General features: G+C 51.0%; 1 protein-coding gene across 3 annotated transcripts in view; it reads right to left on the bottom strand.

The window, feature by feature from the left end:
* Positions 1-18,196, bottom strand: part of TSPAN9 (tetraspanin 9) — a 177,996-nt gene that overhangs the window by 119,584 nt on the left and 40,216 nt on the right. The gene's annotated exons all lie outside the window — the stretch shown is intronic.

Genomic DNA, 18,196 nt, shown 5'->3' with positions numbered 1-18,196 from the left:
CTGTAATGATAAGAATAACTGAGTGAATAAATAAATAGGTGGGAGAAGGCAGTTCCTTCCAGAATTACAATTAATAAATGCAGCACAATGAAGTAAACAGAAAATTACATTTATACAAATATCACTGTAGCAGGCAACACGGCTGACGGATTAGCTAAAATTAGTGGGTGAACGGCCAAGGAACAACTGTGTATTTGTCTAGTGTCAGAAGTATCCGCTCTTCCAAACACTTATTAATTTCAGAGAAGAAATTATAGCTCTACAACCCAGGCACCGAATGGCATTGCCTCCTCCTTGTGATCAAGGGTGACATCACCAATAATAACACACACAGGCCTCATGGTCCCCTGACGCTGTGCTCCAAGGAGGTCGGTGTCAGTGTTGTGGAGTTGTGCCCAAACTGTATCGTGTCAATCTCGTCACAAGAAAACACTCAGAGTGACCGCGGCCAGCGTGCTGACCAGGCCTTTCAGCCTGCCACAGTGATGGAGACGAGGAAGACCCAAGGCAGGCTGGGACCGAACACACTGAATGCACTGTGCAAGTTAGGGCAAGGAAGGATGTCTGTGGGAACGAGGAGCTCACATCAGGGTGGGGTTAGCAGTATTGCACTGTTAACGTCTTGGCTTTCAAAGTCATAGAAAGCCGGGCTTCTTAAACGATGGGCTGGGACCGAATTCCGCCTGTAAATGAATATTGCAGAGGCTGAGAAAAGTTTCTATCTAAATTCACAGTGGCCAAAACCTAATTCAGAGTGAAATCAGTTAAGTTTCTGGGAGCTCGCTTGTGGTGCATTGTGTGACATTCCCGCAACCTTGAACATGGGACATGGGATGAGAGCCGCCACAGCACACACCACCAGTGATCAGGGTCTCCTGAGAGGCGAGACCCCCGCATGCTGTGGACGGCAGTGCTCTCGAGAGCACCCGACACTGTGCTCTCACAGAAACATAACGGTTTGATTACGGGAAACAAAGACTTTGCACGTTTTCCTACAGTCAGTTCTCAGCACCCAAGTATCAAATTAGCATATCTCTGGGGTTGTGTTGCATCACGAACGTTCGTTTTTTTTTAAAAAAAAAATTTACTCTTGGAGTGGCTGCCTCGAGTGTCATCAAAAACTGTAAAGTGGATTTTGGTTTAGAATTTCTAACAGTTTCTCAAATAGGCCTCAGCAGACTTCTGCTGGTTTCATGCTACGTGTATTTGTGTGAAAGCAGCATCCTCTGCATTGACGATCATTAAATCAAACTATCGATCAGCTCTGAAAAACACTGAAGGTGCTCTGTGTCTTGCAGCATCAAATCTTCCACCAAGAGGTAATGCTTTCTGTGAACACGCACAAGCTCATCAGCCTCACTGGTGTGCAAATGTGCTACGGTTCTTAATAAAGGATGAGATGTGTATATTTAAAAAGTCATCTTTAAACAAATTTATCATTCATTGCCAGGAAAAGGTTGATTTATATACTGTGTGCCCAGGACCATGGAAAAATTTTCCCTGGTGGAAAAAAGTTAAAAGTGGGAAAGCTTAAAAAAAAAACTTGATAGACTGCTAACCACAAGCAAAAGGAGCAAGAGGCACATGTATGCAATCCACATGCGGCAAGATGCATCATGTATGCTACATGCATACTACATGCGTCTGCAGACATGCTACCGGGCTACAAGAGCTTGGGAGCTTTGGAAGTGAGCATGGTTGGTGGGGATGGGGGAGGGTGGGTAAGGAAGTGGAGAGAAAATGGTCTTTTCTGCTGTTTCAGGCAGCTTGCTGAGCCACAGATCCGATTTTCACACAAGGATTACTAGATTACATTTTTCACCACAGGCAGCTGTCCCTGTCAAATAAATAATCATCACCTTACATTTATATATCACCTTTCATCCCGTAGCCCCTCTCCTACAGCTAGGACCAGCCTGGGAACAGCTTCATGCCCTCTCAGAAAAGGGAGGGGGAAGAAGGCTGGAGTGACTTTCACAGAGGGAAGTAGACTGGACCCTACTGGGTTCCATGAGAGCAGGATTGGAGCCTGGCAGAAAGAAGAAGAACCCCCACACCAGGAGGGGAGCCTGCGGTGTCCTGTGCTGTGGTATGTCAGAATGGTCTGGACAAGGGAAAGTACAGCAGTAGTCAGGGCTAAGCCCCAGCAGCCAGGGCTACCCCTCACCCAGCAGCCAGGGCTACCCCACGCCCAGCAGCCAGGGCTACCCCACGCCCAGCAGCCAGGGCTACCCCACGCCCAGCAGCCAGGGCTACCCCACGGCCAGCAGCCAGGGCTACCCCACGCCCAGCAGCCAGGGCTACCCCACGCCCAGCAGCCAGGGCTACCCCACGCCCAGCAGCCAGGGCTACCCCTCGCCCAGCAGCCAGGGCTACCCCACACCCAGCAGCCAGGGCTACCCCACGCCCAGCAGCCAGGGCTACCCCACGCCCAGCAGCCAGGGCTACCCCACGCCCAGCAGCCAGGGCTGCAGCAACCCAGCAACAGCAGACAGAGGATGGCTCTCAGGCTCTGGTGAGACTGAACGGCCTCACTTCTGTGCAATTGCTTCAACTCAAAGACGCATATATCAGAAGGAATCCTGGAAGCTCCCCTACAGGAAAGCCTTGAGCACCAAACCCTGTGATTCACCTGCTAGCCAGGTAGGCAAGGGGGAAAGCCATGAGCTCTACTAGTGGCCATTGCGGGTCCCCTTCTGAAGGCGGTGACCCACTGTGTCAGCCTTGGGCAGCTGCCTATTCCAAGCAGTGGCTTCATCAGATGAAGAGAGGCCCCGGGCACAGCGGAGGCAGGCTGGAGCTGCAGATGAGGGACCTGATTCAGAGGATGCATCCAGACCACTAGCCCCGTGCTGCATAAGCAATCACACACCCGAACCAAATCCCACAGGCCTGCTCTGCTCCAAACACAGGGCTCGCACCACAATCATGAAATCCAGAAGAGAATGAGGGCCTGGGTCAACGGACAGCGGTATAAGCAATGGAAGAGGGGCTATGGGTGATGGGGTCACACCAGGCTTCCTCAGAGACAATGGGGTCCTGGGATTCCTGGGAAGATGAGTGGACCTAAGCAGAGCAGAAGAGGGGGACAGGGAGAAGGGAGTGGCACCAAGACACACAGCATCCCGAAAGCACAGAGGTGGGCAGAGCATCCATCACTGCCATGGCAGCTGGAAAAGCCATTGGAGCTGTGCCAAGAGGAGGGGCCAGCTCGAACTCAGATGCCCCTGCGGGCGCCCATGGCTCAGACGGCTAGAGGGGGAGGGGCACTGAGAAGCCAGTTTTAAGTGAGCAGGAGGTAGGGGAGGGGGCAGGAGGGGGAGGGGCGTTGTTTGTCAGTCTGCTTTTAAACTTCCTCGTGGTGAGATATTTAGGAGCTGACAGAATGTGCAGAAGCACGGGTCACCCCGGGTAACACAAAACTCAGCCCATCCCTCTGGCCAGGACCCCAAAGACCCTGGTAAATGGCACCCTTTGGGCCTCAGGTACAAAGGGTTCCCGTGTTCCCCTTTGACCTCCATTAACCTACCACATCCTTCCTACCAGCCTATCCTGGCCCCTAAGCCACACACCCCACTTTCCCAAGCATTCCAAATAACCACCCCCCACCAGGTTCTTTCTGTTTGACATCCTATTACGAGTTCTACATTTCCACTGGTCCACGGCATTTGGCCACTCTCCCCTCTGGCCTTTGACGGGGACCTAGCATGTCCTTGTGCCCTCACACATGGAACCCCAAAACCACATCCACCAGCTGGCATAAAAACTTGATCTAGGTCCTCCTACGTCTTACCCCAAAACCTCCACGGGGTCTCAGACCATAAGCTCCAGAATACCCTCCTCATTTGCAAGCCAGTTACACACCTTCTTCACACACACACAAACACACACACACACACACACATTCACACACACACTCACACACACTCACACACACTCACACACACTCTCACATACACACACACTCACACACACTCACACACACTCTCACATACTCACACACACACTCACACACACACATACTCACACACACACACTCACACACACACACACACTCTCTCTCTCTCTCTCTCTCTCACACACACACACACACACACCTGCAAATAGTTCATAACAGACTCTGGCATTTCACTGGGACGTTCCCCCAATCTCCTCAATGTCCTATACCAGATCTAAAGTCCAGCATTATCCCCAGAAGCCCTGCCTACTTCGGAGACTGTTTCTGTGACTTGGAATGCCCATCTGGGCAAGAGACAGGCTTTTCCCCCTGGGTTGACCCATGGCCCCAAAGCCTGGGACGAACACACTTCTTACCACTTGTGATTTTAAAGATTTTTTTTTACAACACCGTCACTGCCCTTCCTCCTGCTCCACAAGACAAGGCCTCTGTTTTCAACAGCATCCCCGGAGAGTTCCCTTGATGCCAGATACCTAAAACCAAGGCTAATCCAGAGCTGCCCCAGAAAACACCAACCTGCAGTTCCACAACCATCACCCCCTGCCAGGGCACAGCCTTGGCTACTCCCGCTGGTGGCTGCCCTGAGATGTCCAAATGATAGGGTAAGCAAGGTCCTGGCCCAGCCAATCAGCAGACAGGTCATGACCTGAGCCTCACCAGCCAGAGCCAGACATTCAGTTGTGAGGGGGAGCAAAGCCACCTGAAGGGTGCAGGGAGTCTAGATGATCCCTATGGCCAAACATCTGCTTAAGGGATTCACCAAGAAGCACTGGGGGGTTGGGGGGCGGCAGAGGTGGGGAAAAGGCCAGCATCTCCATGTCACCCCAAACCAAGAGCCAGGCTGAAGAGAACAGAAGACCTTCCCGCCACCACAGAGTGCCACAGGAAGGTTGGCCTCTTGGGGAAGTGCTTGGAAAAGAGGACTCTAACTCACAAAGAGATGCCAGTCCACCCAACACCTGGGCAAAGACTTCACAACCTCAGCCGGGTAAAGGGAGAGGGAATCTCGTGCTGAGCCTTCCTTCCCTAGACACCCCCACCTCCACAAAAAGAAAAAGGACCATGAAGTCGAAACCTGAGAAGATGCCAAGGGGCAGCGGGAGGCAGTTTACAGCTGGGAAAACTGAGCCCTTGGCCAGATGTGGGCCTTGGGCAGGAGGGGGAGGGCTACACTCTGTGCCTAAGTGCCTAGAGGGGCTCCCTTCTCAGGTCACCAGCAGCCGGGCCTAGTTCTGAGCCAAGAGCCGGGTGAGAGGAGAGGACAGCAGGAGGACAGGGCAGTGACCAGGACCTACCCATCTGCAGGGCTGGTGATTCAAAGCCACTGCGGCAGGGCATGGAAAACAGGGCGGGGGGGGGGGGGGAGAGGCAAAGAGAAAAAGGAACAGAGGGGGAGGCCAGGAGGAGGTGTGCTGGCTACAACAGAAATGGGGGTGTCTCCCCATCCAGGAACGGCTGACATGACCAGGAGGAACACGCTCACTCTTAGCTATGCCCTAGACTCTGCTGCCCTCTGAGCACAGAGGGAGTCTATTGGTGACCCTTCACTGGTGTGCGCTCCTCCGGGGCCTCTTACCGCACTAGACCCAGAACAAGGGCCAATCCTATACAATCACAACATCAAAGCCACAAGCCAGAGAACCAGCAAGTACTACCTCTCACCAGCAACACAGGACAAATGAAGGACAGAGAGGACCAGAGAGGGTAAGGGCTATCCTGTCACACAGCCCGTGAGCAGGACAGTTGGGACCCAGATACCTAAATGTTGGGCTCAGGGACCCAAACTACCCTCCTCAGCAGCCCAGATCAGCATAGCCCCGCTAAGGAGGCCAAGCTGCCCACTGCAAGAGCATCTAAAAGGCTGGGAAAGAAAGGGAGGGAAGTCAACCCCCCTAAAGAGATGCATGCAAAAATCCCTCTGACAAGTGGTGGAATTATTTCCATTGGAAAAAAAAAATTAATGAAAAACCCTCCCTTACCAGACCCCAGGGGTATTTGGCTGTAAGCTGATGTAATAGGGAGGAGAGAGGCCAAGGGGAAGGACCCCCCCCCCACGCACACACACCCCAGCATGCCTTGTGCCAGAAGCACAAGAGGGAAGCTGCAGCTGGAGTTGGGGGGACACAAGCCAAGCAGGATGTTGGAGCCTTGGAAGGAGGCCTAGAGCGGCCAGGCTGGCTGGGAGCACATGGCGGGTGCTCCACTGAACCCCGTGTGCAGGTAGGCCTGGGGAGAACACAGGCACCAAAGCAAAACCTGTGCCGAGCAGTGGGGGGGGGGGGGTTCTATAACAAAACTGGCTACGGGCAGAGCCAAGAAGCAGAGAGAGGGGGCTGGGAGCCAGGACATCAGGAGGTCGGGAGATGAGTTGGGCTCTGGGAGCATATATTAGTGATTAGGAATAGAAGTGTATGAGGAACTTCCTACTGACCCCTTCGCACTGAAGGAGGACCTCTGAGAAAGTGGGCATGCCTACACAAGGACCTAGGACCCCAGCCTGGAACCTCAAAAATACTCAGCTCGCAGAGGGCACCGACACGAAGAGCCAGGGTCCATGCTCCAAGCATGGACAGTGTCACCAGGGAGGCCACTTGGCGGCAACAGCAGCCCTATAGGCCAGTTAGAACCGCAAGGCGCTCCACCAGACACTATCCGTACAGGATGCCTACATAGCGTCACTGACCAGCAGAAAGCTCTGGCAGCTGCAACCACCTGGTAGCTCCACAGGGCACATAGGGCCCCATCCCTGACTACAGTTTGGGGTGCAGACTAGTAGGGTACTTAGAGGTAGTAGGTAAGGGGAGTGACAGATTGTGTCCCCATTTCTGGCACCCTGGTGAGAATGTCCCTTTCGCCCACCGACCCCGCCACTCGCAAGGCTGATGATCACTGCAGGAAGAATAAAAAAATGTCCCAGCCTCCGGATCAATGGCCTGTTCAGCGTTTTATCTTGGAAATGCTGAACATACCCTTGACCTCTGTGAGTCTCCAGTACCCAGCATGGGTCTCTAGAGGATAGCCCATTCCTTGACACAAACTGTAGGAAAGATACATGAGCCCTGATGCCAGGAAAAAAAAAAAAAAAACAGAAACTGCAGACCCATAAAGGACACCCAAAGCACTAAAGGCTAAACCTGAAATGGGGCGTGGCTTGGCACCCTGTGGAACAAGGGTGGGGGGAGGAAGGTCTCGATTTCCTCAGAGCCCGGTCCTCTGCTCTGGCCCCCACATGGCCCTGGAAGCATAACTAGGATGTAATTTACAGCGGGAGCTCCCACCAGAGGGTTCGGCCACAGGTAGGGCGCTGAAAGCCACCTCCGAGCCTGGGACGGTGCCCTGAGATGGCCACTTCTCAAAAGTAGACTGCTGCGGCTCCGTCTCACTCAGCCTTGCCTCAGAACCATCCCTCACCCCGTGACATGTGCGATTTGAGACTGAGGCAGAGGGGCACGTGGACAGAAGAGCTACCAGATTGAATAAAACAACCTGCTGGGGGAAACCAACAGGTTTCCTGCTACCATCTAGTGGCCAGCACATGGAAGAGCAGGTACCACAAGGCCACCAAGAAGTCTCAGGGACCCTTCCCCACCAAGCCTGGTCTGAGAGTAGGTGACCACCAGGTGAAGTAAAGCCTGGGCAGGAGTTGTGGGCACTGGATAAAAACAATCCCCAACTCTGCACAAAACAAAATATCCTCTGGATGTTCATCCAAAGGCTTAGGAGAAAGGGCAGAAAGGCTGGAATGGCGCTGTGGCAAAGCAAAGACTTCAGTCAGTCCTCACCATGGCTACTGTGCTGGGTGGCCTTTCCTCCTCTGGTGCCTCGCAGCTGTTCTTCCTGTCACTCGCCACAGACAGGCAGCCCCCAGGCTGCACACTTGTCCTCCCGCATCTGTGCTAGCATGGCTGTCTCTTCCACACCGCACATCTCCCTCATCCTTCCTCCCTGGCCTTCAGTCACTAGTTCATCCATCTTTTCTACTTCTTCATCTTCACTAATGGTCGCCCTCCTGTGGGGCAGCTGGCCTCACAGTCTGGCCTAGACCTCAGAGATCCATACTTCTCACCTTGGAAGACTGGGGTCCTCAAGAGAGCTAGCTGCCACTGTCCCAAGGCCTCCTTAGGCTGCCTTGCCCATCCAAGCAGCAAGACAGACATAGTCTGACCTGAACTCATGCTTTGTCTGATGTCTGTGTCAAAGCCCTCGTAAGTTCCCTCCTCCCTAAAACCTTAACATTTGTATAGCATTTGTATTCCCCATTTGTATAGCAAGGATCTTACATGGGTCCTTTTGAGGCCAAAATACCTACAAGATTATCTTGTACTAAGATGCCAGTAGCTGGTAACTTGGTAACTGGGTAACTGGGAAGACTGGGAATCCATCACACATCCGCTCCTCAGAAACAGCAGGCTGCACACATGTAAGTGAGGGGTGAGGCTATTTTTAATGCTGTGACTTGTTCATCTCCGCTGTAGCCACAGCATGGGGGATGGAGACTCAAGGTCAATACTGGCTCACACAAGAAGGAAAGCACTTGCCTGGAGCTTAACCTCCAACAAGATCAGGGTGGCCAACCTCATGTGACACCTTCTGGGAGCTTCTCCAAGGATCACCTCTCACAATGGCGGAGTTAATGCCATTGGTTCCTAAGGAACCAAGACCCAGAACGGTTCTATACTGTGGAGCCATTGAGTGTCCTGCCAGGAATTGACCAGGGTGGCTGGCCAATTCCACTCTTCCATCATGGAGATCCACAGCAGGTGGTCTTTAGGTCCATCTCCTCTCCAGCAAGTTATTTTCACACTACCCCACCACCACATACTCTCAAATGGCTTTTTTGGAATTGAGATGAGAGACAAGGAGCCAGAAGAATCCTCGGTGCACACCAAGTTTCACGTGTGTGATCTCCCACGGACGGGCACCACGATTGGGAGCTACACAGGGAATGGAGGCGCTCACGTCGTGCCCCGGTGCAATCATATCTTTCACGGCAGGGGATTTTTTTCATGTAACACCCATGTCGCTGTTTACGAAAATCGAGTACCTGGTGGCACTGCCGACCCTACCCGGTGGAAGGTGCCTGTTGAGGCAGCCAGGTCTGGAGAAAGGGGGGTGGGTCTCAGAAGAGAAGAGCATGGTGGGTAGTCTTTGTCGTGAGCAGATGGTGAAGGGGCTTCTAAATAAACCCTCAGAACCCCAAAATACTTCTCCCACCTGCTTATTCCTGCCTAGGATTCCTTCATGGGGAGAGGGTCAGCTTTGATTCTGTGGTCAAAAATAGGCCTGAAACCATAAACCTGCAGAGTGTGGGGGACACAGCATTGTGTAGAGAGTTCCGAGGGAGAGAACAGCGAGGTGGTTTGGGAAGCTCAGAGGAAACAGCTGCTGGCTCTGGGAAGTGTGGCTCTTCCTGGGTCTCCCAGGACAATCCTACAAGGGGACATGGGGCATTCAGGTAGGAAACAGCAATAACCTAGTGGATCTATCCCTGCCCCGAAGGTGAGGAAAAGGCACCCTGTGCCCTAATTCAGGGTCCTCATCAGAACCTGCAAGGAAGGAGTAACCAACAAACGGGACAAGGCTAAGAGCCCACAGCCAGTGAGAAGAATCTGAAGAGTGGCTGAGGTGGCAGCCGCCCCAACCAAAAGAACCCGAAAGGGACAAAGGAGCATTCCCAGTGGCCAGAAGTGGGATACCCAACTCAGGCTGCCGGCCCAGGCTGGCTGGAGAGCCGCCCGGGAGCTGGGAGCTGGTTTGGAGAGGTGTGCGTGGACTGGGAAAGGGACACGGAACTGGGTCAAGAGAAAACAAGAATATTAAAACCACAGGACACTGCTCCTAGTCATTAGTCATCGGGGAAATAGAATCAGCCACAGTGAAAGGCTGCCTCACACCTAGGACCGCCTTGATGGAAAAGAAAAAAAAAAGAGGAGCAAGTGCTGGCACTAATGTGGGGAAACTGGAACCCTCCCACACTGCTGGTGTGAACCGGGGTGATGCAGCCACTGTGCAAACGGTCTGCCTAGCTCCTACTGTGCAGAGCACAGTTCCCCGATAACCCAGCCCTTGCCTCATCTCGGTGCATGCCCGCACAGAAGTCGGGTGCCCACACGTACACTTGTACAGGAGTGTGAACAACAGCTCTCCTTAGACAAGTCTCGGGGAAGGAAAACACCCAGATGTCCATCCACAGGTGAATCTATCAACATAATGCTGTACGTGCATAAGAGAGCAAAGCACCTACGCTCTTCTTATCTAAATGAAGTAAGGGACCACACGCTGTGTTGTGCTACTGACACATGTCCAGTGTTCAAATCAGAATCACCAGTAGAAAGCAGGCAGGTGGTTGCCAGCAGTTTAGGGGAGGGAAGACTTCAGTTTAGGGGAGGGAAGACTTCAGTTTAGGGGAGGGAGGACTTTAGCTTAGGGGAGGGAGGACTTCAGCTTAGGGGAGGGAGGACTTCAGTTTAGGGGAGGGAGAACTGCAGTTTAGGGGAGGGAGGACTGCAGTTTAGGGAAGGGAGGACTTTAGCTTAGGGGAGGGAGGACTGAAGTTTAGTGGAGGGAGGACTTCAGTTTAGGGAAGGGAGAACTGCAGTTTAGGGGAGGGAGAACTGCAGTTTAGGGGGGAAGGACTTCAGCTTAGGGGAGGGAGGACTGCAGTTTAGGGGAGGGAGGACTGCAGTTTAGGGGAGGGAGAACTGCAGTTTAGGGGAGGGAGGACTGCAGTTTAGGGGAGGGAGGACTTTAGCTTAGGGGAGGGAGGACTTTAGCTTAGGGGAGGGAGGACTGAAGTTTAGTGGAGGGAGGACTTCAGTTTAGGGGAGGGAGAACTGCAGTTTAGGGGAGGGAGAACTGCAGTTTAGGGGGGAGGACTTCAGCTTAGGGGAGGGAGGACTGCAGTTTAGGGGAGGGAGAACTGCAGTTTAGGGGGGAGAGGACTGGAAGTTTAGGTGAGAGAGGACTGCAGTTTAGGAGAGGGAGGACTACAGTTTAGGGGAGGGAAAACTGCAGTTTAGGGGAGGGAGGACTGCAGTTTAGGGGAGGGAGGGCTTTAGCTTAGGGGAGGGAGGACTGAAGTTTAGTGGAGGGAGGACTTCAGTTTAGGGGAGGGAGAACTGTAGTTTAGGGGAGGGAGAACTGCAGTTTAGGGGGGGAGGACTTCAGCTTAGGGGAGGGAGGACTGCAATTTAGGGGAGGGAGGACTGCAGTTTAGGGGGGAGAGGACTGCGGTTTAGGGGAGGGAGGACTGAAGTTTAGGGGAGAGAGGACTGCAGTTTAGGGGAGGGAGGACTGCAGTTTAGGGGAGGGAGAACTGCAGTTTAGGGGAGGGAGGACTGCAGTTTAGGAGAGGGAGAACTGAAGTTTAGGGAAGACTGTGGTTTAGGGGAGGGAGGACTGTGGTTTGGGGGGATAGTGTACTTTAGGGGAGAGAAGACTGCAGTTTAGGGGAGGGAGGACTGCAGTTTAGGAGAGGGAGAAGTGCAGTTCAAGGAAGGGAAGACTGCAGTTTCGGGGGCAGGTACTGGCAGAATATAGCTAAGAACTACAGGCTGATGAGAAAGTTGAACAAGGCAGTAGGATCATTTCACAACCCAGTGAACGGGCTAAGGACTAAACTGCATCCTTTAAAAGGGTCACAGTGAGACCAGAGTAGTGGCGCAGGTGTTAGGATTAGGGGTAAAGGGTTAGGATTAGGGCTAGGGTTATGGATACATTTGGAAGACAGATCATCCTTAGCTACACAGCAAGTCAGATGCCAGCCTGGGCTATTTGAGAGCCTATCTCACAAACTAATGGAACAATAGCAACAAAAAAAGCCCTGAAGTAGTCACAAGGTAGAACCTATGTTACACACCCTCTGCCACGTTAAAATGAACAAACATCTAAAACCCGGGAGATCCTGGGCAGAGACCCCGTTATCAACCAGTGGCAAGGCTTGCCAGCCCTGCTCAGAGAGTGAGAAGTCAGTCAGAGAAGCCAAGCTCCCAGCGCAGCATCCAGCCTGGCTGGCGTTCACGCACATTCACCGTGCCCATGCACGTGCTTGGCCAAAGCTTCCCGAATCAGAGCGTTTCCTCCTGGAATAAGCACAAAAGCCCCAGGAGGGAGACGCAGCTATTGTGTGCGGCTTCGGGTAACAAAGCTAAAGCACCCATTGGGGTCCCCAACACCCAGGACACAGGGCAACTGAGATGCTGGTGTGCAAGCTAGCCAGTCCCTCTCTCCCTGTCATCACCAAAGCCCAGCATTGGGAAGTGGGGACAGCTCAGGCATAGCCAAGTTCTCACTGTGATCTGCGTGTGACCCTATTACTTGCTGTTGGAGTGCCTCCATGTCTTTCTCTGAAGAAACCCAGGGCATGCCCTGGACCTCGACTGCCCATGAGGGTAATAAATGAAATAATGAGTGTGCCCGAAAGCTCCTAGCCCAAGAACGGGTTCCAAAAACCTCCCGTTCCTTTCCTCCCCCAAGGTAGAGAAAGAGCGATTACGAAGAATGAATGGAGAACGGCAGGTGTGCGGGATGTGGGCAGAGTGAGCAAGGAAGCAAGGTCAGGAGAGGGTGCCACCCATCAAGGACCAATATCCCAGTGACCTTGAAGGTCTACCCTTGAAATCTGGCATGGCTACTGTTTGAGACCCTGTGCTAGGAGTGGTTTTAATGGGGGACAGGGGCCGAAGTTCAAGGGCACTGGGATGCTAAGAGCATCGGGGTTATCAGGAGAGAAAGTGTAAGAAGGAAGGCTGGAAACAGCAGAAATAAAAGTCGCCAATAAAAATAGAAGGAGCTTGCATTTTTAGCGCATCCTCAGTGTGCCAGACGCTATGCTAAGCACTTTCCAGATTCCCTTGCTGCCTCCTCACTCCACAGGGCAAATTACTATTAACCCCATCCTACCAATGCGGGTGTGGACGCAGGGGGCAGGAAGCCTGCTTAAGGTCACACACTGAAGCGTCTGCTCTGCAACCAGGCTGAAATGTCCTGTCATGCATATTCCGACCCTACTCTTCTTCCTGGTTCCTTCCCTCAGCTTGAGCCACACCTGGAGAATCTCCCAGAACAAGTCACTGGGCTTGTGCAATACATGACAGCCCCTGGCCTCAACACAGCCAGGAAGCTGGAGCTAGAAGCTGACGCCAGCAACGAGGGATGAGAGAAGATGATAAATATTTGGGAAATTTAAGTCAAATAGAGACTAAAACAGAGAAACTTCTGTTCTCAGCATCTCTACCAGCTTTAGGGAGAAATCGCCGTCTGTCTCAAAGACTGTCAAACTTGCGGCTGGATACGCCCACTCTGCTGGGCAGAGGCTTCAGGTTCCCAAGCTGAAGCAGGTTTGGTCACTGGGTGCATAGTTCATGGAGCTCTGAGTGACCCAGGAAAGCAGAAGCAACAGAGAAGTCACCCTCTCGCCATCGCAACAGCTCTGCTCTGAAGAAACTAAAGATGGCTTCCAAATGCCTCCCCCGAGTGCCAGGTTCATCCTATTAAGCAGTGGCCTGTGCTAGAAAGGGACAGCAGAGAAGACACCTGAGAAGGGCCAAACTCAAGGCTGACCCCATCATGATGGTCTAGCAGAGGGGGGACAAAGGCAGGAGGCACTGGGGGACTGAAGTGAGCGGGACTTCTGCGCAGCTCTCGCAGACGCTCTATTCTGCCTCCTGGGAACGGCAACCAGGGAGAAGGAACCTTCACCTCACTCTGCAGCCACTCCCAAGGATGCCATGAGCATGAGCCAAACTCAAGATGCGGCGCTCCTGCCCTCACATGGAGACACAGTCCTGCGCCTCAGCATGAGAGAGAGCGAAGCAAGGCCGGGCTTCATCAATACAGGCATTTGCCGTGAAAACTGAAAAGCCGAGTTCCAGCCACGAGATCCCCGTGGTAATAGGACAAAATCAATTCCACAAAGCTGTTCACTGACACTTCCGTAAGCACACGTGTGCACGCACACACAGCGAATATTAATTTTTTTAAAGGCTGAAGCAGGTACGACGTGAGCTCAAAACCAGCCCAGACTACACAGTAAGTTCCATGCGGGCCTGGAGTACGCAGTGGAATTCTGTCTCAAAACCAACCAAACAAGTTCTTAATTTTACCTCAAACTAATGTTTAGGGACTCCTAATGCATCAGATGCTATGCTGGTTCTGAGACACAGATCATCTCATTTAAAGCAGTTACCCGACCCCCCCCCCCCCATCAACACCCAGAGCATCCAAGGGTTAAGCAGCATGCACACTGCCAAGCTAATATGTTATGGGGATCAGGATTCAAGGCCATGTGGTCTGACCTCAGAACCCACAACCTTAACCAAGACACTTCCCCACTTCCTGAAACAGACCCTTAGGAGTTTGCGACAGATTAATAAAGATAATTTCTAGCCCATTAAAGGAAATGGATACATGCGCTCAGGAACACACCTGTGAGCACCCATGTTCTTACTCAGGATGTGAGCCCATCATTTCGATCACACAGCAGTTACACACGTGCACTGGAGGCCCCTGAGCTGACTTGGAATTAGGAGAATGGTTATTTAATATGGGGGGGGTGTGCGGATAATGGACAATAGGTGAAAAACAATCCAAATGACCATTTTTATGGATGATGGATAAACAAGATGTGGGAGAGGCACACCATGAAATAAATAAATAAATAACCAAGAATGTGTTCTGCTATAAACTGGATGAACTTGGATTCAGCTTGGATGAACTCTGCAGCCATTATGGGAGGCGGGGGAGGGGAACTACCCAGGAAAGGTCAGACAGTAGAAGAGTCCATGTGCATAAAGTATCTAGAATAGTCGGACTTGGAGAGTGGGTGTAGTAACAGGGACTGAGGGAAGGGCAGGTGCAAGTGTTTGTTCAATGGGCAGAGTTTCAGTCTGCAGAGGTGAAACAGCCGGAGGACCACAGTGGGAACCACAGTGGGAACGTGTGTGTCAGGCTCACTCAACTCAAAACTTGCAATCGACTTAAATGATACATTGTATGCCTTGTGTATTTTACCACAATAACAGTTAAATACAGATACATATGGTGTGGGTGGTCTGACTAAATGCTACCTCTGCTTCATGCTCTGTAGAGCAAAGTGGTCCCCCAGGAGGGATGGGGGAGTCATTTCGGAGACTGGGACACTCTTCGGAAGATAACGCAGGATCTTCCGTGTTGGGCTCAAGGCCACCTTAAAAGCAATGGGAAAACAGGCTGTGTGCGATCTGAGAGGCTATTCCCCACTGAGTTCAAACATCTAAGAAACTAGGTGAGCTCAGCCTGCATCCAGAATGAGGGCAGAGAGCCTAAAGGCTAAACTGGAGCAGAGAATGCGGCCAGGGACGCAGACTGCCTGAGACTTCCGGTTCAGCCACATGCCTGGCTCAGAGCAAGCAGGAAGAATCTCTCCTCTAAAGTCAGTATTAACATAATCCTAATTATTTATTATTTATTAGGATTATGCCCATAAGATACATGCCGCTCACTTAGCTCACTTAGCGTGTGCCCGTAAGCACTTGCGCATTTAATCCGTGCACTCGGCCCTATGAGGTTTTATTTCAGCAGGATTCCCATTGTACAGAGAGGTCAGTGAGGCTCCAAGAAGCTGAGAGCAACTCACTGTGACCACAATGGCGAGGCAGACTCTGGTTCTCTGATCCAAAACCTAATGCTGAGCTATTGGAGGTGGTTAACTGACTTGGCTGACTATGGAACAGAGTCTGCTCAGCCTGGCCTCAGACTCCTGGGCTCCTGTGAGCCTCAGGGCTTAGCCTCCTGGCTAGATGGAAACACGGGGGGGGGGGGGGGGGGCAGTTGCCACTTTCTTTGCACACTGAGTATAGCTCAGGCTTTAATGATACCCACCCAGCACCATTAGGAGTGAACAACGACACCGATGTCAGCATTACCCAGAAGGCCACATGCTGGGCCATTAATTAAGTCCCTATGACATTCTCAGTCCAGTTCCATACCCCCCAATAATGGCAAGGCTGATTTGGGGTGAGGATCACAAATGCTCTCAGCTCACTTGAGAGTCACCTTCAAACTGACTTGCAGCCACAGAACTGCAAAACTTCAAGCTCCCCTCCCCCTCCCCCCTCCCCTGGGAGAGCCAGGCAGCCAGGTCCTGCCCAACAGGGCCTGGCAAGAGGCCATCACTTCCAATTGGGCTTTCAGAGGCCATTTAAGGCAGGAGTAGGAAAGTCTTCTCCCTGACGAAAACCATCTGAACTACTGAGAGAAAAATCAATCGTGATCACGTGAGTAGAAAGGAGCTTAAATTAGGGTTCCTTCACAGTGAGAAATATAAAATGACTCTCCTGTCACCGAGTTAAGAAAACTCGGCCAATAAAAACAATGTTTTTTTTATTATTATTAAAAGGAAAATCATCCCTCAGTCTTGCATTTACATCCAATTAAGGGAGAAAAACAAAGAGAAGACTGTGTAAGAGGAAGAAAGGAGCTGAAAGGCAGGGGTGGTCTCCCTGAAGTCACACAGGCCAGCTCTACAAGGCAGGGGTACAGTCCTCGCTGGCCTTAGCGCCCGTCCCGTCTGTGCTGCTCATATTTACTAGGGAACCTTCAGAAAGTATAAAACCACTAAGACTCACTAGCTATCACTAGCACTGCCCTTTGCTTACAATAAAATAAAATAAAAATAAAAAGTAAGGGCTAGAGAGATGGCTCCGCGGTTAAGAGCACTGACTGCTCTTCCAGAGGTTCTGAGTTCAAATCCCAGCAACCACATGGTGGCTCACAACCATCTGTAGTGGAATCTGATGCCTTCTACTGGTGTATCTGAAGACAGCTACAATTTATATGTAATAAATAAATCTATTTTAAAATTACTAAAAAAAATAAAAATAAAAATAAAAACAGAAAGTAATATTTGGGGCTAGAAAGATGGTTCCGAGGTTAAGAACACTCACTGACTGCTCTTCCAGAGGACCCAGGTTTGGTTCCCAGCACCCACATGGTGACTAACAAAGGTCTGTTAACTCCAGTTCCAAGGCAATCTGATGCCCTCTTCTGGCCTCTGTAAGCATTGTATGTACATGATACACTAACATACATGCAGGCAAAAGGCTCATATAAGTAAAAATAAATCTAAAAAGCCAGTATTTGTAGCATGAACACCTTTGTCTCTTCCAGGATTCACTTGGTTTTTAGAAGCCTTTTTTGATCGTGGGGCGTTCCTTTGGAACAGGGTCTTCGTGTGTAACACAGGCTAAGCTGGAGCTCACTATCCTCCTGCCTCAGCCTTCATAGCACTGGGAGCTGTGTCATTGTGTCATGTTTGAAGACATAATTTTTTTGAAAAGCATCCTAAAACATATTTAAATTTCCTAGTTGTTTGTTCTTAAGACCGTTTAGCCTGTGCTAGTCCAGAACTTGCTCTGTAGCCTAGGCTAGCCTTAAATTTCAAATCTTCCTGTTTTACCTGCAGGCCTGAGGCACTACGCCATGTCTTAACCTTTTTCTTAGCTGGTAGATAAAAACGTAATTTGTACATACTGACCAGCTAGCACATGACATTTCAATAACTACGTGTGCTGTATAATGTGTTCGCGCCAGTTAAATGTTTGTAGCTTCTCAAGCTTTTTTTCTGTCTCTTTATGGTGAAAACATCTACGATTCTTCCATGTAGATTCTTAAAATATGTGGTACATTCTCATTATCCACAGGTACCTAGCTGAGTAACCCTCACCAGGATGTCTTTTTCTTTTAATTATATTTACTTATTCAGAGTGTGTGTGTGTGTGTGTGTGTGTTTTCACACCTAACTTCTATCTTCTCTCTGTCTGTAGCTTGCTGTACAAAACATACTTTTTCTATTATATGCTTAGAGTTTTTGCCATTACAAATGATGTCTCACTATATATGTACATATGTGTATGTGTGCTTGGAATTTTTTTGTCATTACAGATGTCTCACTATATAGATATTGACACAGACACAGACAGACATAGACACAGACAGACATAGACACGGACAGACATAGACACAGACACAGACAGACACAGACACAGAGAGACATAGACACGGACAGACACAGACAGACACAGACACAGACAGACATAGACACAGACACAGACAGACACAGACACAGACATAGATACAGACATAGACACAGAAACAGACAGACATAGACATAGACACAGACATAGACACAGAAACAGACAGACACAGACAGACATAGACACAGACACAGACACAGACAGACATAGACACAGAAACAGACAG

This window comes from Micromys minutus (genome assembly GCF_963924665.1).
Source record: "Micromys minutus genome assembly, chromosome: 3".
Classification (NCBI taxonomy): Eukaryota; Metazoa; Chordata; class Mammalia; order Rodentia; family Muridae; genus Micromys; species Micromys minutus.
This window is presented reverse-complemented; position numbering and strand designations above follow the sequence as displayed.